The following is a 27,243-nucleotide window of genomic DNA, read 5'->3' on the forward strand; positions in this document are numbered from 1 at the left end:
CTCTGAGAGATCAAAAAACCTTTCAAATACTGATGCGCCAGGCTTTGTTCATATCTGGACTAGGGTAAGTTCAAGTAATGAAACTCCAACTGATTGGGTCAGGCAAACAGAAATAGCAATTCTGTGAAGATAAGTCTCCCTTTTCCCTGGGCTCCTTTCTTCAGGACTCATTTTTAGTCATCCCAGGGACTTTCTTTTCCTGTGGTGGAGTTGTCAACAAGAAGGGGAAAGTCCCATTGACTGTCTGCCATACCAGGTAGCAATGTAACTGTAACTCATTACAGAAAGGTAAACAAAATGTATTTTCTGGTTGTCTGTTTCAAACTTATTTTTGATAATATCTAGTGAGCATTGACAGTAGAGCAGACACTCTCATTTGGATGAGATATTGTTATATCTCATATGGATATAGTTTAGTGGGGACTGTTAGTGTTAGGTCAGAGGTTGGACTCGATGATCTTGAGGTCTCTTCCAACCTAGAAATTTTGTGATTCTGTGATTCTGTGACTTAGTTCTGACATAAATGAGATGTCTAAACTGAAGAGGGTTAGTACTTTCTGAAGAGGTTAATATTTTCAGGGAAAGGAAATTCCTCTGGACCTAAAGAATATAAAACTGGTAGGGGAGCATTCATTTTAGCTGTTGTATAGACTTGTGACAAGAATTGGATTATGGACTGATCTAAATGCTAAAGCTGAGCTAGAAAATTACTTATTTCAGTTACTGAAATAACAGTTTTAAACTTCAGTTGTGTATTTCCTCGTGACTGAGACACAAGCTGAAATACACCTGGTTTAGTGCAAGGCTGAGGTTTCTTCAGGTGATTTTTTTTTTCTTTTTGTTAAAGTTTTGTTTTGTTTTGTTTTTCAGAATGGGTTTCCATTGTTTCTCTGAACAAAATGGGGAAGTTTTTATAGTTCTTAAGATTCAAAGAGATTTGGAAAAATGTAGATAATTTTTCTTAGGTTTGGATTTCTTAACCTTTATTCCTTAAAATCTAAAACAAAAACAAACAAACAAACAAAAAAAAAACAACAACAAACACAACAAAAACAAAGCAAAACAAAACAAAATAAAACAAATTCCATAAGGAAAAGTAAGTTTCAGCAGTTTCCGGTGAACATAGACTGACTTTTGTGAGTCAGCCATGGCTGATTATTGTTTTGTGTGGAAATTGGGCAAAACTCTGTTTTTCATGATGTCATGCTTCACACCTAGATTAACCACAACAGTTTTAGCTGCATTTAATTTAGTTTCTGGTTTGTTCAGTTCTGAAGCACTATAAAAACAAAACACTATAAGGGGCACGACCCCTGAAGAAAGAAAAACACAACAGGGCCTTGCACTAATAGCTGTAAAATACTACTGCTGAGTTCAATGTTGCTCTAACAAATTCCCTAAACTTTTCCAGTCCTTATTGATTAGAAAGTAGAGGAGAACTCTACTTTCTACATTGCACCTGCTACTACTGCTCTGCATGCTACATATATATTATATATATATATACATATACACATGTGTGCATACTTATGCTGTGTGTATGTATTATATATATGTATAATGTGTTTGTCTTCTTACCAGAATAGATTGAGAAATTTCTTTGAATTTCTTAAAGCTTACTGATTAGCTTTAAAAATTCTTGTTAGTGGCCAGGAGAGGTACCCAATCAATGCAACACAGATTTTGGGAGCACAGTCATCTGCTTACCCTTTCCAGCCACTATCTGGGCGACTTAGGGACCAGTGATACATACAAACACAGAAAAAAAAAAGAGCTGAGTAATATGTTCCAGCTTTTCAAGCTCTCTGATGGCTTCCTCTAAGCCACATGTCGTTTTGTCATGATTCTGTGTTGGCTGACTTTTTCTGTAAACCTGCTCCCTTGGCACTAGCTGAATTCATTCACAGAGGAGGTTTTCAGTGGATACATACATACAAAAAAAAAAAGTCTGTAGTTTTACCCAGCATATATTAAAATGTAAATTAAATAGTGACATTTTCTGCTGATGATATACATGAGTCCTCCACTAAGACCGTGAAGGCTACTAGAAGGTAGAACTGAACAGAGAGTAGATATCCATGAACATATATCAATAAAATATGGTGTTCCCAATGTGGGCTACATTAACTAAAAAAGTAATGCTGGTGGGGTGGGCTTCCTTCTCCCAGCTATTTCACAGGCTCAAAACCTGAAGAATCCTCCCAAATGAATCTCCAAATGGGAAGCTTTTCTAATACTGTAAAGTAGTGCACAGAAGCGCCAGCCACAAATCAGAAAATCACTGCAGTAAATGTTATGAAAGAGAACAAAAAGCTCATGACTGAGTTCTGAAAAAGCCACAGGTAACTGTAAAATGAACATTTTACTGTAGATTTATTAGAAGCCTTGGAGCAGGAGGTAGTAGTTATGAAGGAGAGATTTCAACCTATCCTGCGACAATTTGCTCATTATTTCTTTTTCTCAAATACGGCTACTGCCATACCATTCCTTTCCTGTGCCATCCTCCTGCTATATTTGTCAAGATAGGATTCTAGGTTTAAAAGATCTGAATTTATATCTCTTAGTAGTTTTATTTTTGTCCCATATTGCTGATAGAGTGCTTTTAATGTGCAATGAGAAAATTTAACTTATATTAATAATTGATTTCATATATATGCTGAGAAATGAAGTAAGGCTGAAAATGAGAGAAAAGCAGAAAGTCTCACTACATCAGTGTACAAGGGGTGGAAAGTTATAGCAGTTCCTGCTTGCACACAGAGGAGATGGAAATCAGTAGGTTGCTGGAAAATAAAAAAGGTCACTTATAAGTAAGGTCTGGGAAAATGGTTTGGGAAAGGAAAAAATTAGCAACAGTGTGTTTGCATGTGTACATGCCAAGGCTCTGTATGTATCCTGTTTTGATGAGTGGATGAAACTCTAATTTTGCAACTTGTTTTTACTTCCAAATTTTCTGAAGACCTCCTCTTTTGATAATAATGGAGGTTGCATCATTAGTTGTGTTACAGTATTTGATTTTCCTTATTTTTGCTACTTGCTTTTGCAAGCTTAGTAAAATTATTTTAATACAGCTTTTCCTTAGTTTTATCTATGTTTAAATCTTTATAAAGCCACAATAAACACATGGTGTTATGGTACCCAGTACATCTCTGTTTTCCATTTCAGTTAGTAAGTTAAACATCAGTTCCTGTCTCTTCTATCTAATATCAGAAGAGGCAATAATGTTGTAGGAAACTTGGAGATCAGATGAAGAATTCCCTTTTGCCAAAACACCTGGCTTTGATGGATTCCCAGCAGGCTTATGTAAAGATTTTTCACAGTTGCTTTTCCATCTGATAGGGAATAAGTTCAGTAACTCTAGAGAACGTGGCTGTTTGCCATGCAAGAATTTAGCATTTGAGCTAAATCTAATAAATGCCCAGAATGTGATGCTTACTTCCTGATTTCACTGAGTAATGTAGATGTAAAGATTTTTATCAACTATACTGGCCACTAGTCTTTAAGACACTATCAGAAAATCAATTCACCAAGACGAGACTGGTTATGTTCACCCCAGACATGTGTTCTGTAATGTCAGACACTTAATTAATATACCCCAGGTCTCCTGTAGATTTAATCTCCTCTCCGTCTGTGCCTCATCTCCACTGATGCTGAAGAAATATTTGACAGTGAATTTCTATTTATAACTTTATCCTCGTTTTCAGTTCCAGAGCCACATTTTGATATCTGCAGGGTTTGTAATCTTCTGAGTCTGTAAGCAGAAATCAAGAGAATGTATCCAAGACAGGTCTGGCTGTAGAAAATTGTATTACATAATCTATTACATAATCTCTCCCCTGTTCTTTTCCTGTAAAATTTGTATCAACTATTAAAACAACTAACACTAAAATGAGGGTTGTAGCTTCTTCACATACTTAAAAATACACACATATATATATATAAATGTTCTTATCTGTTGCTCATAAATGTTCTTATCTGTTGCTCATCCCAAAAGGCTAAGAGAAAGATATACTTTTTAAAAAGTTAATTACTTCTCAGACAGTAGAGGTGTGGAGAAGCTGACTCACCCCACAGATCATTTTTTCTATGTTTAAAGTGTCATAAAGTCATTTATGCACATCCCCCAAGAATATCTAGGCCTTAAATGAAGTTTTAATTAGTCATACACCTTCCTGAATTCTCAATTAACTCAGGATAGACACCTGGGTACTATTATGGGAACCTAATTCTGACAATGAGCAAAAACAATAAAGAAAATAACCTCAGCAATATTTTAGAACAGGGATGATAATAATTCTGGAGATATTATAAAGCAATCTACATAAATCAGTATTTATTTCAGAACAGAAGTAGCAGTATATAATATATTTAGTTCAGGTTATCTCAACAGGAAGGGGTTTAGCCATGCAGGTATTTAGAGAAATGAAAATGATTAATTCTTATGCTGAGCAGTTTACTTTATATTAGAAAAGAGAGAAAAAAGTTATCATAAAAATCTACTAAGCAATAACTGATAAACATAAAGTGTACAGGCCAAATGATTTTTTATGCATTCTCAGAATACAGAAAAAAAAAAAAGGTAGTGTGCAAGGAAATTGAAAGGCAACATATTTCAAAAAGACATAACAAAGTGTTTCTTCGTACTATACAATCTGCAGCTATTCTACAAGGCAACAAATACCAGGAAAACCTGCAAAAACTTTGTAGTCATAAGCATTTCTAAAATAGAGTAGGAAGCTTGTAAAGAAATATCTGAATTTTTTTAGGGAGATTTTATATCCAGGGAGTAATTTTAGTAAGATTTTGAAGGTACATATTCCTGTATATTTCAAAGCATAAACCAGTTTCAAATGGTGGCTGGTAGAAATAAATGTCACCAGAATACCAGTAAGCTAGGCCACGACTGGTCTGCAGTTGACTTCCTGCATCTTTCTTGACTAGTATGACCCACCAGGGATGCAATCCATAGAATAATCTCCTTAAAATCTTCTAAGCACTATCTGTCTTGAAAAAACAATGGAAACTTGGTGACTCAAGAAGTCTGGTAAAATGGGGGTCACACATTCCTGTGTTGTAGATTTTACTAGTATTCTACAAGAAGCAATGACAGAAAATACAAATGCTGCACTTACTGAAGAAGGATTTACTATAAAGAATGTTTGAAACTGTAGAACAGGCATCCTACAAGTGTTAGCTGGTGTTATCAAGAGCATGTTCATTATGTATTATCTTTGTGCATTTCCGTATTTCCAGACCTCACAAAAGTACCCTGAGATTGATTCTTTGCCTGTTGTCTCCAGATGTTGATGATAGTTCAGCGTTACCTAGCTTTGGATTATTTTGTTCAGAGGATGCCCTCCTACCTCTTCACTGTTTATTCAATCCTGCTTTCATTTAGCTAAAAAAGGAAAGATTGTAAACAGATTAAGCCACTTGGCACATCATAATTAGAGAACAGGGTTCACTGCTGTTGGATCTGCTGTAGCTGCAGAACAGAAGTACAGAATACAGCTGCCTATTAATTGCAAATCTTTGCAGGACGTGCTCTACACCTGTTCTCTGTAGTGTTCACTAGCTTCCAAACTGTTTATAATAGTAGTATAAGGAATTGTATTTGATGCTGTAAACCCCTTGGAAACCAACAATTCTGGTTGTTCTGGGGATTGCTTTTTCTACCTGTCTGATTTCAGTATAGTTGCAACTCATTTTGCATGGGAAAAGACTGTTGGTGCATAAGAGTTTCTGAGGAGGATTCTTTGATCTCAGACTTTTATGCCATCTTTTAATCTCATTGTGTCTTAGTTTGTTTTCTTTGTTGACTTGACAGCAGAATGTGCATGCTTCTCCATATTTTTTTCCCAAGTCAGTGAGGTTAAAATAATGTTACTGATTCTGGTTGAACAAGCAGCACCCATACATAACATTCAAACCCAAACTATTGTCTTAGCCAAATACAATTCCTTTGTGAGATGCTTACTAAACTGTCAGCTGTAGTGATGCATAATTAGTGCATCACCTTGTTGGCCTTTGCAGAATGGCAGATTGGAGCATTTTACTGAGCGTATAAGTAACTGATTATTTGATAACTCATTTTGGAGACTGTGAAAAAGGAAGAGATTCATCATGTAATTGCAGGAGTTAATTGAGGTGAGGAATGTAGAAGGCTAGACTTGCTGCTAATCAATTGAAATTCTTTCAGGGAAACATGATGGTTGTGGACATAAAGGAAAATGAGAACATAAAGGGAAAAAAAGAAACATGTATGGCATGTTTATATATATGTATATATATACACACATTGTTTTTATGAAGAATAAAAATATTTTCAAGACAAAAAACTTGCAAGTACCTGTTAGTGTTTAGAGAGCTACATGAGTGACTCTACACTATTAGGCAATGAGGAGTCAACTGGGAAGGAGACTTAGCTAAGAGTGAAGTCAAACAAATTTCCTGCATCTGTGTTTTCCATGGAAGGTGCTATTCAGAGGGCATTTCCTATGGGAAATCAGACGGCCTTAAGAGAGATGGCAGTCTCTCAGGAGGAAGTTATGAAGCAACTTGAGAAAGACAAATGCAGTGAATTAGCAGGAGCAGATGGTATTAATCTGTGGAGTCTGAAAGAAATAAATTGTGAAATAGCAAAGAAATAGCAGGACTGATGAGGTCCTTCCATGCACAGTGATTGTTACTGGGGCTTCAAAACCATCTGATTCAATCCATTTGATTTTTTTTTATTATTATTATTATTTATTTTTTTTTCCAGCAAAGGAGGGTTTAAGTTGGGATTTACGCTCTGGGTGGGGTTCCTCATGGTCTCTGGACTGGGAGGATCATCAGGGTTCATAAATGATGAACCCCATAAAGGATGTGAAGAAGGTTAATTCAGTTCTCTTAGACCAGTGTGGTTGATCAGGGGAAAACCTTTAGTGCTTAAACTGTCTGTAGACAGACAAAGGAAATAGGGAAAACCTGATTCCCAAATTAAGTCATGGGAAAAGATTTGCAGTGAACGGCTGCTTGTTAGTGTCAAGATGTCAGTAGTGAATAGGGAGTTGAATAAATCTGCAGAAGATATGCAATTGTGGGAACTAAAAATTATAAAGAAATGGGAAATACTCTAAATTGATTTGCATATGTATATTTGGGCCGAGAAACAAGATATCAGATAAGGTAAAATCAAATAAATAAGGGGTAAGTAGTAGATCCAGTATAAATAATATTTCTCCTTATAGAGTTGGTGCATTCATAATAAGCTTTGTGGAGGAAAAATGGAAAATGCCAGAAGAAGTTGAACAGTATATCTGCAGATAAGAAACTTAAATTTAGCAAATTTTTGTGTGGAAAACATCAGATCAACATCACACAGTACTATGCAGCAATGAGAGTGAGGATTAGAAAGGTGAAGGTTGTATTCTTTCGGCTATTCATATAGACATTTTCTGTGAGCAGGAAAGCCAGAAGCGTGAGAAGTTTCAAAAATTGTTTTCACTGGATCATAACTGTGGTGACATAGTGATAAACAGTGTATTTATAAGTTAAATCTATGTGAGTGTTTCCTCTAAATGTTCAGTTGTGATATTAAAAGGAATGTTCCTTGTGTAACTGCCATTTTACAGTGTGTTACCTCAGATTATACATTTTTCATGGGATGGAATACTGAAAATAGGAAATGGGATTAGGTATCTGAAAGACTCTAGGAAATTGTGAGATTTTGTTTTCAGCTCTAAGAACAGGAATTAAGAAGAGAAAATGATGTGGCTACTGAGACAAAAATGCAGCAGATCTGGGGGTGAGAGGAGAAAAATTCATGAGGTCTATGTTCTTGTGAAGGTGGTTTCCTAATATGTATTTGATTGGTGTTCCAGTAGTAGATGGAGGAGGTGCTAGAGCAATGCACTTAACGGAGGGTCTACAGACATACCAAGTCATCCTCCAAAGAAGAAGTTTTGGAAGTCAGCCTGCTAGCTAAGAAGAATTGTATGTGGCAAAACATGGTTAAAGGGAGAAGACAGTTTGACTCTACTGATATGGAATAGAATTAATGCATAGGTTTAATGTGCTGAAGAATGACAGGAAAAGCAAAAAGAATATAAGTGATAAAGGGAGAAGGGAAAGTGGCCACATGGCCACAGCAGGAAAAAAAAAAAAAGTAGAATAATGTACATCCACTCATCCACTGAGGTTGGAGTATAAAGAAGAAAAGAGATACATGTACTATTCAGGTAATTGTAGCACAGAGAGATGATAAGACAGAATGATCTGTGGACAGAGAGAAAACCATTAGAGAAGAACATGAAATTTGCTTGAACACAAAGAATAGAAATTTTTATGAACCAAATGATAACTTAATAATGAGAGATGCTAGGCCTGTACTAAATAGATGCAGTGAATGAAAAGATGTGCTTTGGACACGCCGAAGTCTGAAAAGGATTCTGGAAGAAAATCTACTTGTAAACCTTCAAATGAGGACAAACATCAATACCAAATTCTCACTGAAATATAGGAAAAATAATTACCAGGGTTGACAAATATACTCATAGAAATGGAAGCTCCATTGATTCTAAGAAGAATCCTCCTGTTCCATAGAGGGTGAAAGTCTGACAAAACTATGAAGACGATAACCAGCTTTGAATTTTTAGAGAAGTATTGTGGTATTGACTACAGTCATATACGGAATAGATTTTGCATTTCTGTAGACTACTCTTAAACAACTGGATTTCAGCCCTTTGGGACTTCAGTTAACATGACTAGCAAAGTGATCTTTAACCTCAGAAACAGAAAAGGAAACTCAGCAGACACTTTTATAGTCTCCATGCTTAGGTTCAATATATATAGAAATATGACAATCCAGCAAATTGAAAAAAAAATATAGGGAAGTCCAGCCCTCACAGGTGCAAGCGGATTATAGAGGGATAACAGAAACATGTTAGAATAGCTACATAGCCTAGGTCAGCTGTTGAAGAGTGCATACAGTTCAAAGAGACAGATGTAAAAGCAAAGTTAGAAGGGTAGATTGTATATGATGATATAGTAAATTATGAGAATATAAGAAATGATACTATGAGCAAAGTTTGAGTCAAAGTCATGCAAGTCAAAAATACCATCAAAAATGAGTTTTTATTGGTGTACCACTAAGACTCCTCCAGTCATTCTGTACATCTGGTTCCAAAATCTTCAATGTTTTTGTTTAAAGCTGACAAAAATGGCGTATGAGCTTTCTGATTTCCTTGGCTTGTCTTCCCATTTCCCCTTTATCCTAGATTCCTTTTCCCTTGGTTTTACCAGGAATTTTCTTGATAGTTCTTCTTTTGACACCATTGTGTCAAAATGTGTGTGCTTCTGGACATAATGGTCTTGGTCTCTCAACGTAGTTCCTTGGTTGTATGCTTGCAAGGACCATTTATTATGTTACTTGATTTCTGAGCTTTTCAGAGCAGTCTTAGTACATCACCCAACACAGCAGGATCCCACCTCATAACATTTAGGTATGAGGATTTCTGAGTTGTTCAGAAATGTTTGTAACCTGTATAAGGTCACATATGAAATCCTAAACTAGGAATTTTTGGTCTCCTTTCTTGTGTGCAGTCCAACAACATACCACCAACCTGAGAGGAAAAGTCAAATAAAATGATGATAGGTAATTCCTTGTGGCTTCAGAGATGATGTGCAACCAACAATGTGAACAGCTTAATTATGAGAGTTCCAGAAACCTTTATCCTTTGTCCCAAAGCTAGAGATGGTGAAACGTTTGAAATGCTGCATCCTGTTCCTTTTAATAAGACTTTCTAAATCATTTTGGGTCATGTCCATGCTATAAAAGAGGCTTTCCTTCTTGAAATTCTACAACTGTTCACATACTTGGTCTGACTGATTTATCTACTTTGCTCTAGTATAGCTTAATTTTCCAAATAAAAAACTATAAACCTGCATTTGTGTGATGTCAGCATCTTCTGCAATAGATTAGTAAAATGCAACTGATTGGGTTTTGCTATAAATTTTTGCTTGATTAGTGGATTTAAAGCATCCTTTGACCCAACAGCTGTGAGGCCAGAGAAAGGAGGAAATAGAGCCATACTTCTGCTGTTCCAAGGGGACCACAGAGATAGCTTGCTGAGTCAACCAGCAGGATGCTCAGTACTTTAGCTAATCCAACCTGCTTATAGTCCCATCCTCAAAATGCACTAGTTTCTCCAGATACATGCTGTATCTGCAGGAAGAGGGAGGCCTAGCCATCTATATGAGAAATCTGCAATCAGGGAATTTATTCTGCTGTGAAAGCCCAGCTGCTCTTGCTTTCTGTACTTGCTCTCTATCTGTCAGGGAGTGCCAGCTCAACAGGGCATGGATCATCTCTTACCACCTTGCATTGCAGCGATGCTTGGTTAACTACAAACTATTTCCAGTTTATCCAAGTAAATTTGTGAGTGCATTTTGTGGCAAGTGGCTGAAATTGCTTCAGATTGGTAAGATTTCAATCTGACCTATAGCATCTGAAACATGTAGATTTTTAGGTTAATTTGCGTGTCTGGCTACCTTAGCCAGACATTTTAATCAACTTCTAACACAGACGCTAGGCTGAGCTGTCCTTTGCCTGGTTATCGTCAAGACGTTAACATAAAATGCAGGGGTCTGTTAGGGATGTGAAATGCATCTCCTTCTGCAGTGAATGGCAGTGTTTCCAGAAGGGACATTTTTTATGTGGAAGTTAAGACTGCCTCGCCTACACCCAGCTCAGACAGAAATAATCAGTTTAATGTGAGTATATACTGTCATGTGGTCAAGCTTTAGGTGAGAGCAGATTTACACAGAGAAATCAAAAGGAAATGGCAGGAGCCGTCGCTTGCCGGATTCTGTGACAATAAGTGGTGACACAATGGAGAGCTGCCGGCTCTAATCTCTGTTTTTCTCTCCCTTCTCAGAAAATGTTCTTTCATGTTAGACAATACTTGTTTCCAAGGTACCCTTCTGCATCAGTTAAATACTGAGATGTATTTTTTTCCTTTTTAACAGGGGACATATGTAAACAAAAGATCCAAAGATCCATATTCTTAATGAGTTCATTGGAAAAATAGAGTTATAGTTAGAATTATAGAATTTTAACTAATTTCTTGGAAAATTTTAGTTAATATCAAGATTTAGAAAGCCACATCTTATACACTGGTTGTAAGAAAACAAAGTGTTTGGGTGGTGAAAGTGGACAGACATCTCAGATCTACAAATACTTTGAGATATGTATGGAGAATACTTTAAGATATGTATGAAGAATGGGGAAGTGCGCTTTGGATATATCAAAAGAAACCTTAAGAGGAAAAGAACAGAGCAGAAAACTGTGGTTGCTGAGAAAATTTTTGACAGGGTATTTGGCTGAGAAACAATCTCCCAGGGGAAAGGTCCTCTGAACAAACAAAACTAGGCCAGACAAAGGGCTATAAAAAGTTCAGAATTATGTGCTGAGATATAATGGCTGTAATTGCGCTGGTTTTCTTGTTTGTTTTTCTTTCTTGCTGCTCTTGGAGTGGGTTTTCCTGGGGAGTGTGAGCTGATTCTGGTAGGGGCAAGGACCCAACATTGTCATCTGCATGTCAGTAGCAGTGCTGCTCACTCAGCAGCACAGAAGGCAGTGAGGGGATGGGTGTCCCGTGGGAGGACGGCAGCGCTTTTTTCCCGCAGCCTGACTGGGCTCAGCAGTCCTGGCTGTGAGCAAAGAAGCCAGAGGGGAAAAAAGATCATCAAGGAGGGAGCTGTGGGAGTGTAGATATTCACAGGACCCTACGCTAGCAGCAGAGATATGTCCTGGGATCCCACAGTCAGCTTTTTTAATGCTTCTCGGCTGGCTTTTTTTTTTTTAGTGTCTGTCAAGCAGCATCTGGGATGCCTCCATCCTGATTCTGCAGCACCCGGGGGTGTTCTGGCAGCCACAGCAGCGACTGCAGCAAAGGCAGGCTGCTCAGGAGCCCTGCTTTCCTGGGATGGTGCTTGGCTGTCAAACCCTATCACAGTGAGCCACTGTCCCCACACAGGGTAGCTAGCATCCACTCCTCAATGGGCATCTTGGTCCTTGCTCATCTCAAACAGCTCTTTGTATCAAACAGGAAAATAGTATTGCAATATGATGGGTTTGTTTTGTTTTGGTTTTAAATTACTGGAGAATAATTGTGTGTGTGTGTGTGTGTGCGGACCTATGAGACATGTCTTTCTTCAGAGGGGTCTGTGCATGGGCTAATGCAGACAAGGAGCCGTCATCTGCTGCAATACGTTGTGCACAGTAGGAATGGCAATAGGTCATGTCTTCTGCAAATAACTGTAGAGAAGGAGATCTAATTTATGCACTCGGGTACTCCAATATGATACTGCTCAGAGTGGTATCTGAGCACGTTTCAGATGTCTTCAGCTTCTGGAACTAAGACATTTGCAAATAAAGCAAGACAAGTGGAACTTGGGGTGGGTTTGCTAGGGTAGACTTTCCAAAATTAGATTCTTCCCTCTGCCTCACATCTCACCCCACCCCCATGCATTTTTGTAGGGTTTTCACTCTGAATCCAAACGTGCACCAGAGAAAAGAAGCAGTGAGATTTGGGGTCAAAGGGTGAACTCTGCTTGTTGCAACATCTGTTCTTGCTTACGCAGGGAAGTTACTTGGGTGTAAGGAAGAAAAATCAAAAGAAGTACTTAGAAAATGAACGTGAAATGCTGGAGAAAATCATTTCTTGTTCCTGTCAGCTTTCCCCTCCCCCATGGTCCTGCCCTTTTGGCAATCCTTAGTTACATTTTTGACTGAAGAGTAAGAAGTGGATCTGAAGAGACTGTGACCAAATGGAAATTGGCAAATGAAGGATAAAAGGGTTTTAGCAAAAGAAGATGAGTTCCCATTTTTAGTAGGAAAAGCCAACCTTCCCTTTTCAGAGGATTTTGCTTGCCCATCCAGCTGAAGACACAGCATATGGTTTTTATAACGAGCTGCAGCTTTATTAATACAGAGAGCAAAATAAATGGGGCAGATTCATTTTTGCAGTTCCAGGTGGAATTAGGCCCAGTGTCCTGCTCTTTGATTTTCATGGCCAGCTCCGTGCCTGGCTGCCCAGCCCTCTGCCCAGGCACAAGATGGTCACAGTGCCATTGATCCCAGCACAGCTGGTTTGCCCACTGACTACTGAATTTCAGAGTCTGTTTTAGCCCCAAACATTGCATTCTGGAGCAAAGGCAGAGCCGGTCAAAACAAACAAACAAACAAACAACAACAAACAAACAAACAACAACAAACAAAAAAACATGACCTTGTATCTGGGAAAGCTAAGATTAATGAAGAGAGCAAGTCAGCACAGTAGCCAGTGAATAGATGGCAAAACAGAGAGTTATCTGAAATGCAGCTGCCAGGGAAACATCCAGCAAATATCTGTCTGACATGGCAGTCACTGTCAGGTGTCTTGACATCAAACACTTGCCTGTCAAAGGGCCAGTTAAAGGGCAGGACGTAGCTTCTCGGTGCTTGCTACTAGGAAGAGATAAAAAATAAGATGGATTTACCATGCTTTCAGATATCAAAAACCTGTGATCTCCTCCCAGAATTGGATGGTTTTACCTCCCAAAATTCATGGTGCATCTGCACTTTCCATCAGAGATTCATGCTTTGCCATTGACTTCATCAGGACAAGGCCAGTCTGTTTAAGGAATGGTTTTCCTTACCAAGCTTTTATTTTACCTTTCAAGTGCAAGATCTTCACATGTGTACATGCAAGGGCTTTATCCCAAGTACTTGGTGTTTTAATTCAGACTGCCTGGCTCAGCTTAGTCTATGAGCTATGCCAGAATGAGCAGAAAATTTCTCTTTTGCTAAATCAACCACTGTCTGCACTAATCCTGTGATTGTTATTATCATCATTTTTTTTTTTTACAACTGAAGGTTTTATTTCATTAAAAAAAATTCCAATGAGTCTGACTTATGTTACCCCAAACACAGTTTTATAGGAAAGGAGGACTTAGGATAAGTCCCTTGTAGATGATTTGTTAACTGTTTGACGGCATTACACTCTTTGAGCCAGTTTGTAGGATCAGAGCCAGTCCACAGTGTCTGGGTTGTCTATCCTTGGATTTTGCTTTGTTTCTCTCTTGAGCCTGTAGCAGTAGTGCTGAGGTGTTGCCCTTGCTTGGTGCTTAACCTGTAGTTTAATGTGTCTTTCAGACTGGAAAGGGCTTTTGTCTCCTTATGCCCACTTGTTTTCTTCAAGGTTTTGAACTGGTCTAGTGAAAGTTATTACATGTCTCCCCAACAGTACATGATAACGTACAAGTGACTTAATGACATCCTTAAGTTGTCTCTGCACAGCAGAGTGCCACACATGATGTACACATTTATATAGGAGCTCCTTTCTGTCTTTCCCCACATCCTTAAGAGAAGTGAAACCATGTCTTTTAGAAAAACGCTCCATTAGGCTGGGAACCAAAGGCTTGTAGGCTGATGTTGCCTACCAGTTGCCACAATTAATTATCTGCTGTTCATAGCATTTATTTTGCTCTAGTGTCTCTGCTCCCCCACCTGCAAGCATCTTTTACCCATTTTGCAAGATAATTTATGCACAGGTTTTCTAAAGTAATGTCTGGCAAAGGTGGGAATAAAAAATCTAGGTTTTAGCATGGCCGTATCCACTGTTCAGGCATTTACTACAGTATTCCCCAGCCAACCTGCTGCCTGCCTGTCTGAACACTGGCTGTGCCAGTCTTTGCAATCTTAGGACTTGGTTTTTCCGTATGCAAACATTATGCTAAAAACATCCGGCCAGCAAAGCCAGAAACAGCAGTGGGCTGATTTCCTCGGTTCTGCCTCACAAAAATCTGCATAGTCCATTAACAACATACGTGCCATGTTTCCATTTAGTAAGTTCCAAATAACATCTGCTCCGTTAGCTGCTCAGGAAGAGATCAGTAGCATGAGCTTAATTCAAATAACACCAATGATGTGTGGGGAGAAATGGAAAGAGCACCAGTTATGCATATCGTCACATAACTGAAAACTGCCCTTGTATAACAGAAACAAATCCCCTCTCATATGGCATTTTCTGTGAAGTTTCATGGCCGCATGGCTCTGCTGAGCAGCTGCCTGGGAAGCTGGAGCCTATGAGGTTTGGAGGGAGGTGGCCTGAGACACTTGTACTGAGAGGCCCAGGTTATAACTAGGGATGTTTCCATACAAAGAGATGCAGACTTAGGTGGGTTTGCAGGCTGGGATTCAGTGCTACGATACCATGGGCTAAGCGTTTCACAAACTACAATTACTTTCTTGTCCAGATGCCCTCGAGTGAAAGCAAGGTAGGATATGAAAAACTCTTCACCATAGGGTTGTTCTTACATCTGCAAAAGACCAGACTAAAGCCCGTGGGTGTAACTTCCCTGTTGCAATATATTTTTAATAATTATGACCCAATAGACATGACTAAAAGTTACCTAGACATACACATATGAGTAAATGCACATTAATGAAGACAAAAAACACTTCCCTAATACTGGATTGTCATAACAAGGACAGGAACTGACACTAGGGAATCCTGTCTGTTTTTAAGGCTGTAGGTGAGAAGGTGGCTTGTACCTGCTGCCCTCATGATGCTGTCTGCAAGCACACATCTCAGCCACTGACTTGTGGTTTTAGATGCTAAAATGCATAAGCCATAAACACACAGCTTTGTGTGTGCTAAGGTGGGGAACTCAATGTTTTAAAGATCCTCTTCCTTCCACCTCCTGGATGTCTTAATCACAGGTTTCAGGGAGGGGTGTAGAACATTCTGCATTGGGCCATTGTCTCAGTGACCATTAAAAACATAAATGTTTTTTCCTTTTATGATTATATATATTTTTGTGTGTGTGTATCTTGAGAAACTGTCTTTCTCTGGATCACCATTCTGGTTTAATCTCCTTGTGCCTGCACTTCAAGGTCAGTTCCATTCCATAGTGGATCACCATAAACCTGGTATTTTTAATGTATTGGAAAAAGTAGGAAAGAAAAGCATTAGACAGGCATTAGAGAGATTTAGTGATTTCTTTTTTCCTTTGGGATAAGAGTAGGGTGGCAGGGAAGAACAGGCAATGATCCTGCTCTTTGCTGATCTGTTCATCACTGTGTCTATTGCTTTTTTTTTCAATCTCTTGTGTGAAGAAAATTTGTGGTTTGAGGGGAGTGAATTAATATATCCATGGTTCACTGCTGTTCTTCAAATGATTTCTGTAAATTAGATTAAGTGATGCTGCTATTCTTTCCTAGTAACTCTCCCATTTCAAGTCCCCTGATACATGTGTTTATCCAGCTTGCACGAAGGCAGAAATATATGACAAGGAAAAATGTATAATTGTCAGTGTTTTATTCAACTAACACAGGCTTACAAAAGGGAGAGATGGATATTTGGAATAAGGAGCTGATATCTGAAATCTTTTCACTTACAAGGCTTCTTTAATGTAAAACAGAGACAGTAAGCTTAAGTTTCACTCTAGTAACTTAACTGTTTATATCTCTGTTTATAAAACCAGCCCCAAAGTATATTAACTTTACATTGTGATAAAGCTAACTATTTATATCTGGAATATTTATCTTCTTGTAATGACATGGTGGCAATCTTCTCATACTTTTTTTTTTTTTTTTTTTTTTTTTTTTTTTAATCTTGTTTTTGCTCATTTTGAAGTGATGTTTTGAAGAAAAAATGAAATGATGATTTTGAAGAAAAAAACAAATTTTTTGAAGAAAAAATGAAATGATGATTTTGAAGAAAAAAACACTAATGTGTTTTTTATTTTTCAGTTCACAAAAAAATCTTGGGGTCAGATTGTAAAATGGGAAGACCAATGTTTGAAACTTCAACGTGCTTTTCTGTAAAAGTGGCTAAACATTAATTTTGCTACTGGTGTGTGCATTCAGTTGTTAAACATGGCTGTTCAGTGGTAAGTATGTGTGGACACACCAGTTGAGGGATGTGAGTTTCTTGGGTCTTGAGGTTTTTTTTTTCCTAAGAAAAGGTATTGAAAAAGTGTCCCACTTTGGTGCTAAATACAGCTTCTTGCTGAGGGGGCTTTTTAAAAAAAAAACGGTTTCAAGTGCTATAAATAACAGCTTCAAACAGATGAACACTGGTTTGATTTTAGTAAAGTCTTTGTTCAGCACAGTAATATTTCCTATGCAGAAAGTTTCCCAGCCACTTTTAATACAGTGATGCCCCCATGTCGTGTGACCTTTCATTGTGACCAACCATCAAAAGTAAACTGAAAACATGAAATGAAAACATAAGATAGTTGGCAGGTGTTTGAACCTGAGACAAGGGCTAGAACAGGGTGTGATAGGTAAAACTGTGACTTTTGTATAGAAGCAGGAGAAAAACGAGTAATCCATGCATCACACCTCGCAGTGGCCACACAGTGAGATAAATGCACAGCCTGTGCTCTGACTGGCTGCCTCCAAGCCCTGGTGCTGGAGCTGGCCTGAGGCTGAAGGCTGGCGCTGCTGTGGTGACGGCTGAGTGAGCTCCAGCTCAACATCAAGTGACAACTTCACGGATAGCAGCACTGAGAAATGCACAGAGAAGACTATTTTAATGCAGTTCTCATGGGCACAGTCAGGCCTAAAGTACTGCTGCCACAAGAAATAACAGCTGGGTGGCTCCCCGAAGCAGCTGTGGGTGCTGCAGGTAGAAGCCAAGAACCTCTTCAGGTGCAGTCTGAGCCCCATGAGAACCACACAAGGACAGGTACTGACACGGGACTTGCATATTCATTCATAAGCATGTGCCTGAAGTTCATGTGACCTGTCACTTGCTCAAGCTGTAGTTCTGACATCGCTTCCCTTAATCCCCTTTGTCATACTCACTGAGTTTCCCAGTGGGTCTCCTGTGCACAGATTTTGCTAAAGTACATTTCTTTTGTCTTTACAGTGCTGTTGCTGTAATTCAGCATTTTATTCATTTATATCTGTAAAAACAATTTAGTTCCATTTTCTTCTGTGTATAAGAAAACTGTTCCCACTCCCCTCTAAAATTAAAGTTAGTTCCAGGAATTTCAGTTTACTTTAGTGCTCAGTGTCTGCTACTAACTTTAGTTCTTTTTATTATTAAAACAATAACTCAAGATATTTTGTAAAGCTTCTAATCAAATGTTAATGTTTTTAAAATCCTAGAAACCAGGATCTGAAAGGAAGTCAAGGAACCAAGCTCTCTGGAGCTGTCTCACAGGGTCAAATATAATGAACCTCTATATGTCTCCAGTTTCAAGGCTCAAGCAGCACCTGGGTGCTCAAGGATTTGTTCCTTTTGCTGGGGTGGCCACCAGAAAACGAGCAGCACCATTATTTTTTTTTTTTCTAATTATTATTATTATTTTTTTCTCTATAGACAAAAAAGTTGTTCCAACTCAGACCCAAGGGATAGGCACCTGCTGACATCCCCTTGCAGTAGCTGCTAGCAGATGCTGGTCATGGTTTTAATGTTGGCTGACTTACTGGGTATAATTTATTCTAATTCTACCAAAGTCTTGCTGATGTTGTGTGCTACGGCTCTCACAGTAGTTTTGGACCCTGTGATTTGAACTCTTGAATTTCAAATACTACTGATTATTAAGTCTAGGGGGACTGATGCCATGCATCCCAAGGTCCTGAGGGAACTGGCTGATGTAATTCTCAAGCCCCTCTCCATCATATTTGAAAAGTCCTGGCAGTCAGATGGAGTCACCAGTGACTGAAAAAAGGGAAACACCACTCTAATTTTTAAAAAGGGTAGAAAGGAGGACCCAAGGAACTACAGATCAGTAACCCTCACCTCTTCACCTGGAAAGTCCATAGAACAGATCTTCCTGGAAACAGTGTCAAGGCACATGCAAGATAAGGAGGCGATCTGCAACACCCAGCATAGCTTCACCGGGGCAAATCATTCCTGACCAATCTGGTGGCCTTCTGTGGTGGAGTGACTGCATCAGTTGACAAGGGAAGAGTGATTGATGTCATTTACCTGGACTTCTGTAAGGTCTTTGACACGGTTCCACATGACTTCCTGATGTCCACATTGGAGAGAGATGGATTTGAAGGGTGGGCCATTCAGTGGATAAGGAATTGTTAAGAAATAGTTTTTATTCCTATCAACTATCTTTGCTTGTGCAGGGTAGCACATCACTGGAACCACCTCAATAGTATATAATGAACAATTTTGTCCTCTGAATGTTAGGTCTTTGACAGCTTACAGGTAAAGAGGTGGACTTTGTTCTGGAGTGATGCTCTTCCCACACTGAGAGGCATAGTTTGGCCCTTCATCTCATCACAGGAAAGAGAGAGATATGCGAGGTAGGAAGGAGAAGAAGATGCACTAACTGTGCCTGATTAGTTTAGAACCTGAGATACACGTAGTCCTTCAGGAGGAAGGAGATGAACTTTAAATTCATCTTGTTCCTTGCTGATTTTTGATTCAGTGAGTGGAAGTCCGGGAGTTGGATTCGATGTTCCGTGTGGGTCCCTTCCAACTCAGTATATTCTCTGACTGTATAATTCCACTACGTTGTTTTTTTCATGCCAATCCATTTGCACTATGGCAATATCCCTACCCTTGCCCGGTTCAGTCTGTGCTATGATCCCACCTTCTGAGAAAGCTGACTGTCAGGAGCATGCACTGATTCTGCTTTGGTAAAACAGGCTGGATGGTATTCCTCTTGCATAACTTCTGATGTCTGCAATACAGACTTCATTTTTCTCTACTGACAAAATGGATGCTAAAATGCTTAAATTCAGGTGAATCCCACATGGCCAGTCTTGTTTGCATAATGAGTGTGCTGGGATAGGGATCTTCTAGATGTATATGGGCTGTTATAACATGCGGAGAGAGAGACACTAGATGTTTCATGTTGCATTCAAATATACCAGGGAATTCCCTGATTAACAAATATCGGCAAGTCCCAGAATATGGTAAAGATTAAAAGCTTTTCTACAAACACAGTTCTTCCGTGGTGTGTATGCATAACGATGGCCTGAAGATCAGTCCTTCAGATACATAACTGTCTACCTGGGAAGAGCTACATTTTCTTAAAGGTAAAGCTAATATCTCAGTGGGAGACTGATTTATAGAAATCTGATTACTTGTAGATTTAACGCAAGCCACCTGTTCTAAATATGTTTTGTTCCTGAAGACTAACAAACAATAAGGTCAAAACAGAAATCCAGGTTATGCTTACTGCTGCTAGAAAGGAAGCAATGTCCTTCAGGAAAGCACAACTCTGGTTTGATGCTGTGCTTGAATATTTCATGGGAGGCTGGGTCACAACATGGGGAAAATGGTGTTAAAGGGTCCTGATACTTAGAAAAATCCAGAAAATGTGCTAGGCTGAAATTTAGTGTATCAATGTAACACTTAGCATGTTCCTGAAAGATGATGCATGGAGAATCAATGAACCAGTACTTGTAGCTCACTAATTCATCTAGTCTAAAAGAGCTCTTGGAAAACCACTATGAAAAAGAACAAACTCAAAGCTGCCAGAATCATTGCTTCCTGTGGTCCTGGTAAAGCTGCTCTCTGGTAGAGCTCCAAACTAGAAACTAGAAGAAGTCTGTGCAAAATAACACCAAAGCTTGACTGAAAACACTGATTGTTCACTTGATAACACGCACATTTGTAGCGAACAGGGATATTTATAAGGCAACCTTTCTTCTCTCTCTCTTCATTTTTTTTTTTTTTTTTTCCTCCTTGTCTAGTGTTCTCTTTTGGAGTTTGTAAGCTCACAGAGTGGCTCTCCCATGGAGTCAATGAGAGGCTTCCACAGCATTCCTGTTGCAAAATGTAGCTACCTCTCACTCTTGAAGTAGAAGTGAAGTAGAAACTTCACTTTTGCAGATCAGAAGCCGTGCAATATTTGCATTGAGAACTGTGCCACTGATCATCTAACTGGGCATTTTGATGATCTGAAGGTGTGAAGCCCCAAATGATAAAGCAGTAACACTGAAAACATTCTGTGCTTCTGCTATAGGTAATGGGAAGGATCCCCATTTGCTTATTCAACAAGTTTCTCAGTGCAGAAGAAAATATTTTAGCAGTACTTTAACTGTATGTGTTGGAAATGGTTCACATATATCACTTCTGTCATGTAGTGATTAGATCTGTGGTTAGGTCTATGACTAAATATTAAGATATAATGAGCAACATTATATGGAAACTATGTTTGACCCATTAAATAAAACCAAGATCTAGATCTTGCAGTGTAAGTCCACTCTCTGTGTTTGCCTAGAGCAAACAGGCAGGAAAGGGAAAGCATTTATGTGGAATATGGATGAATATAATTCAGGAAAGTTTACTGTAAATACTGTAGAAAAGTGTTGGTGAAAACAGATTAAATTCCTATTAGAGACAAGTCCAAAATGCTGTATCACTAAGACATAAAATATAGAGAAGGAAAAAAAAAAAAAGATTGGTTTAATAGTCCTGTGTATACGTTAAAGAAGTACGTCTTTCTTTTGTTATAGTATCTTCAAAAATTTCCAGAGCAGATAGAGAAGCTGTTTTCACAGTCTTCTTTCAGGGATTTTCTTTGTAAATTAGCCTACACAGCTCCTTTCCAACAGGAGAGTACGTAAGACATCTTTTTTTTTTTTTTTTTTCAGGTTCCACCATGCCATTGTGCTGGATTGTTTATACATTTCATTTTATGTACACATATTTTTATGTATATATTGTATTTCCTATTAGCAAGGAGAAAAAATCCAATTATAAGAAAATTATACTTTTTGTATTATTTACCATTTAACAAAAAAAAGTATAAAATTCCTTTTGCCTACACAATTGCCTTTGATTTTCAGTTTTGTGGAAACAATTTAGTTCATTGCAGTACCTTAATTATTTCATGTACACAATGGAATAGGCTTACAGTCTTAATATGTGCTTTGGTAGGGAAACGATAGAATTAAGTAGAATTGCTAGGTTCTTTATTTGAAGACTTACAGATGCTGCTTGCTTCATGGGATTGGAGATATTTTAAATTCTTTAAAAAAGAAAATGTTTTTGACTGGAGTACCTTCTTACAGAAGCATTGTAGATGCATTTTGGTAATGATTCGATTTTGGTGCATCTACTCCATCTTTGATTGCCATCAAGCCATGCAAATCTATCCAGCTGATGCAATAGCATGAGATACAGGATAGGATACTTCCTGAGAACACAGTGCTGGTTAGTGAGATGCGTGCTTTGTATCTCGGGCCATTGGTGGGAGTCAGCCAGCCACAGCTGAGCACAGCATTTGCTACATGAAAGCAAAATGTGGTTGCATCAAATCTTGTTTGCAATGCTATTTTCTTAATCTTGAATACAATACTCTCTCCTCTACACACTTCTTTTTCTTCTTTGCTTCCTCTCTCTGTGTTCCTCTACATGTAATTTTAAAGTGAAAACATATGACTTACAGCCTAACTCTATCCATTTACTCAGCTGCACCTATTTATTCAATTTAAATTGGAAGGAGAGTTTACCAACTTTCAAAAATAAATCCAGGGCCAGTACGCAGTATTGTATAAACAAAGGTCTAATTTCATTTCTGCTTCTTGAAAAAAAAAAAAGTGTGTGTAGGGAAATTTTACGAATGACCTTTCTACATGAAAAAAAAAAAAAAAAAAGAAAAAAAAAAGAAAGGGAAAGAAAAGAATAGGGAGCATGCTGGTTCTTTACTTGGATTCTTCCTCTTCTAAGGCCACAACAAAATTAACAAGCCCTGAAACAAAACTGGGAGTTTAAATTAATGGCTTCTGGCAAACTGTCAACTGATATTAACTTTATCATTCAGCACAATGTCAGTTTTAAGAGCTTCAGGATAGGACATTTGAATGTTAGAATCCTGATTATCAGATTAAATGAATTCCACTTTATCTTTCAGCCCAGTACTGTGGACCAGGACACCTGACTTACTAATCTTCTCTGACTTTTGGGTAAGTATCACTGACTGCAGCTTGGACTCAGATTGTCATACGACAGATGAAGACAGCATGGCACATAGCTTAGCTGCTGTTTTCTAGCAACTATTTTGTTATTTTGGCTGGCCATTTTAGATCTCATTAATGCTAATACTGGAATAGGCTCATGACACACAATCTTAATCTATGTTTCATGTGGCCTGAATTTTCTTGGAAGCAGAGGTTGTTAAATATTTATGTTATGTTAGCACTTAGTGTCACTAAGCTCCATGGGCCCGTCTTGCTATGTTCTGTAAAAATATTTAGTTCATACAATCCTTCTCCTTCATCAGTGGCAGAAAGCTGTAGGATCTCTCACTCATTCCAATGTCTTGGTCATTAGTATATGCTTATTCCCATTATGAAATCTACAAATTTAAAAAAATTGGCTGCAAATACCAGCAAGTCTTGTTTATGCTATTGTTAAGCAGCCATTGTTTCATAGGTAACATTGTAATGAGTTTTACACTTCTCCCAGGGAATTATTTTTGTTTAAACAAAAATAGCCATTTTCAAATTTGAGATCTTTTAGGATTTCAGATGTGCCAAGAATTCAGATGTATAGTTAAATATGAGACTTTCATTCTGCCATATGAATAACAGAGTGTACAAAAGCAAAAGACCATTTTCACAGTCAATTTTAGTTTGTGCTTGGAACAGGAACGTTGCTAATGTTAGAAATAATAACACATGGAAACGGTTAAAACTATTCAGAGGTCCAAACACCTTTGTTTGCAAAACACCATTCTCAAATTTCCTTTCTTTCTGTAGACAGGAAGGTTCCCAACAGCTTCATTTCTGTAAGGAATTATTGTATCACTGAGGCAGGTATCATATTTTGGCAGGATGATTTGGAGAGGAAATTCATCTTGAGATGATTCTTGGGATGGGCTTCCTCATGCCAGCTTATTATGTCTCAATTTGAACTAGTCATCCTGAACTCTAGAGACAAAAGAGAGAAAGAAGCATTTTAAAACAGGAGAACTCCATTTTAAGTGTTTATTTTAGCATGAGGGGAATTCTACTCTGGAAACTCCTATTTATCTTATTTGTTGGTAAAGAGAACCAAGGACAACTACCACAGCTGTGGATGCCCACAGCACATACCATTTGTGTGAACAGTCGCACCTGAACAGCATGTTTTATTTCTTGTCCCCTTGCTTGTTCCCAAGGACAGATAGGTCCTAGTCTATTCTTCCCATTCATCTCTTCCTCCTTGATTGATTTGTTGCTGAGAGCAACAGAAGCTTGAAGTTCAGTAGATATTTCCCACTATTCAGATTTTTCTCACATGTCCAGTAGATGGTATCTCCATTTTGATATGTGAAAAATTTCTTGTTTTCCCATTTGCTATAGAGCTTCACTTTCAGGAATGTGTCCCTGAAATGCTGTTCCTTTCTAGGTTTGTTTTTTTCCCTCCTTTTCCAGAGAGGGCAGTATGTGCTGGTGAGGCTGTGACATCTGATTAACTTCTGTTATCAGGATGCTTTCTTTATTCCCGGTAAGTCTCTTGCAGACATGAGGTTCCAGCTTATCACATCACTTTGAAGGGAGTCACATTGTGCTCTTTTGACCTTTTGACCATTCTTCATTAGAAATTCATTGTTATGCTTCCCTCAAGAAATGTATAGATCTCCTAAAGCATGTTTCAACACTGTAAACACTAAAATATATTTTAAACCCTTTTTGCTCCTTCAGAAAATATCGCAAGACTGTGCTTTTGCAGTGTCTCCCACCTAAGGATGTGAGAGCCCTTCCAGACATGAATACACAGGGGAAAAGCAAATGTCATACTCACAAGACGAGCAATGCCAGAAATTTTTCAGGAATTGCCAAAGCTCACATAGCAGTACCATGGTGGTATACAGTACCTTCTTCATGATACTCTTTTTGATATCTACTCTTCACCTTAACCACAGCAGCTCATAGAAGCACATTCCTCTCTCCTTTCTGAGAATTGATTTATCACCATAAAGACGGTTTATTATACACCTTCTGCTGTAAATCTTTCCTGCTCTAATGGCTGATAGAAGTCTGGCACCGCGGTGAGTTCCTGCTCATTTACTCCCTGGATATCAGGTATGCTGCTGATGTGAGAATGAGCTTCCTGGGAAGTCTCTCTTACCATAGAAATGTGAGAATCAAAGAATTCGATTCTGCTGGGATTTTTCCCATTAATCAGGGTTCTGAATGTTTTCACAACCCTTTGTTTCCTGCATCTTAATTTTTACTGAACCAAGTATTGCAGGGAAGCATTTTTTAAATCAAAAATCAGAAAACAAAGGACCAAGCAATTACTGTGAACTACTGCCACAGCGAGACTCATTGTTCAACACAGTAATGCAAAGTTGGTGTACTTTAAAAATGTGTGCAGCTTCAGTTTTATTAATTACAATCTGTCTCAATGAAGGCAATAATCAGCACTGCATATATCTGTGAGAGAAGGAGGAGGGCTGGGAAGGCAAGGGATCCCACGTGTCCTTTGAAATGATTTCTATAGTCTCATGAATTTATTTAGGGCTTTGAAAGGGGAATTTCAATCACTACAGGAATTGCTTGCCAGTACAAGCAAGGCTCAATTCATAAGCAGTTGGGTGTTGCAGAGTGCTTTACAGTCCTTACACTGAAGGTGCCCCTGTCGTGCAGAGTATTGCCAGCACAGAGAAGTAGCATAGTAATGTGAAGGATGACTCTTGGAGGCAATGTCTGAATGGCAGTCATAAATGTAACCATGCCTATGCTAGCTGCAGGTAGGCTGCTTTGGGTGAGGCTCGTCCCATGCCCACTACAGTCTGAGAAGCTGAGTGAGCACAAATAATACTTGATTACCTCAACTTGATAAAGATCCAACACATCTAATTACAGGATGTTGCCAACAGAGTAACGAGTTTATGTGAACGTGCCACCCTGGGGTCAGTTTTCTCTTCTCTCTCCTTAACAAACAAACAAACAAACATCAATTAAAAAAAAAAAAAAAAGAAAAAGAAAAAAAAAATAAGGCCATGATTCAAAATATTTATCTTGTGTTTAGAAACATCTTTAGGAAAAAACCCTATTACCTGCCCCTATTACCTGCATTTCTCCCACAGCAGCTGCATTCACTGGGAACAAGGAAATTGGCAATGAGCTCAGAAGGTGCACGGGAGGCAACCCAATTCCCACTGCAGCTGCAAAGGGACTTTGGGAAAATTCCTGCAAGACACATTGCAATGGACTTCATTATTCAGAAGGAAGATGTACATCTCCTGAACCACAAGCAGAGTTGCTGCTCTCCTGGAGTCCTGCATAACTTGGTAAGGGCTATGGTGGGAAGAGTGGATTGTCATTTTGCTGCTATAGTAGAGTTGGCCCCTCTGACACACCTTCAATTCACAAGGGGAAGAAGGCATTTCCCTTCCTCTGAGAGATGGTTTACATGTGCAGGGTCTCCAAGAGGGGATCTTTTTTCCTGAACTCTTATCTCAAATAGCCTTCTATTCCCTGTTTCATCTGAGCTCAGTGTGGTATCCACTTTGCTCCAGCCTCAGCCCGGAAGTCGTGAACATCTTGATCACATTATGTTGCCCTGTAAAATAAGGGAACGAAAAGGGTTGGGGGATAGCAGCCCTGGGTTGCAAAGTGGTTAGAAGGAAAATATGAAGGACACAGGCTCTCAAGTGGAAAACTGCAGTCTTGGTAAATGTCCAAGTGCTTCTGGGGCAGTGGGGTTTGTGGCTAATTTTCTCAAAATTAAGTCTGCAAGAGAAACTGGTGAAACCTTTTGTGGAAATCCCAGATCTTCACACGGCGTCTGTTCTCTGTGACCTCTCTGCACACACCATTTATTTCTGGATGTCAGTTTGAAAAATGTGAGTAGCTATATTTGGATGTCTCTCTAGAGCTCTTTAGTCAGGTATATACACCTTGTGGGTAGGATATAGGCAGTCTGAGACTCCTCTTCTCCTTCCTCTAATGCTTCCCTTCCCTTTTGTGTCTGGCATAGCTATCTGGTATGCTTCCCAGCCTCACACCCTGCTGTCAAATATTAGCCTCCAATTTTAGGTTGGAGGAAACCTGTAAAATTTTAGTTAGGAACATCCCTTCAGGGTCATGTTGTAGTTGAAGCTTCAGTTTTCACTGAAGATGCTTTGAAACAGCTGTTTTCCTTTAGACAGCACAGCAGGCAACAGAGAGGTAGGGGAAGCAGGGATTCATCTACCTCTCTGCTCCTGACTGTTCACTGAGGCTTTGGTCCATTTACATTCAGGATTACTGGTCTGGTCTAGTTATTTCATTGCAGGTAGCTCCAGTGAAAAGCTCCCTTCTGA

This window comes from Anas platyrhynchos, chromosome 1 (genome assembly GCF_047663525.1).
Source record: "Anas platyrhynchos isolate ZD024472 breed Pekin duck chromosome 1, IASCAAS_PekinDuck_T2T, whole genome shotgun sequence".
NCBI lineage: Eukaryota > Metazoa > Chordata > Aves > Anseriformes > Anatidae > Anas > Anas platyrhynchos.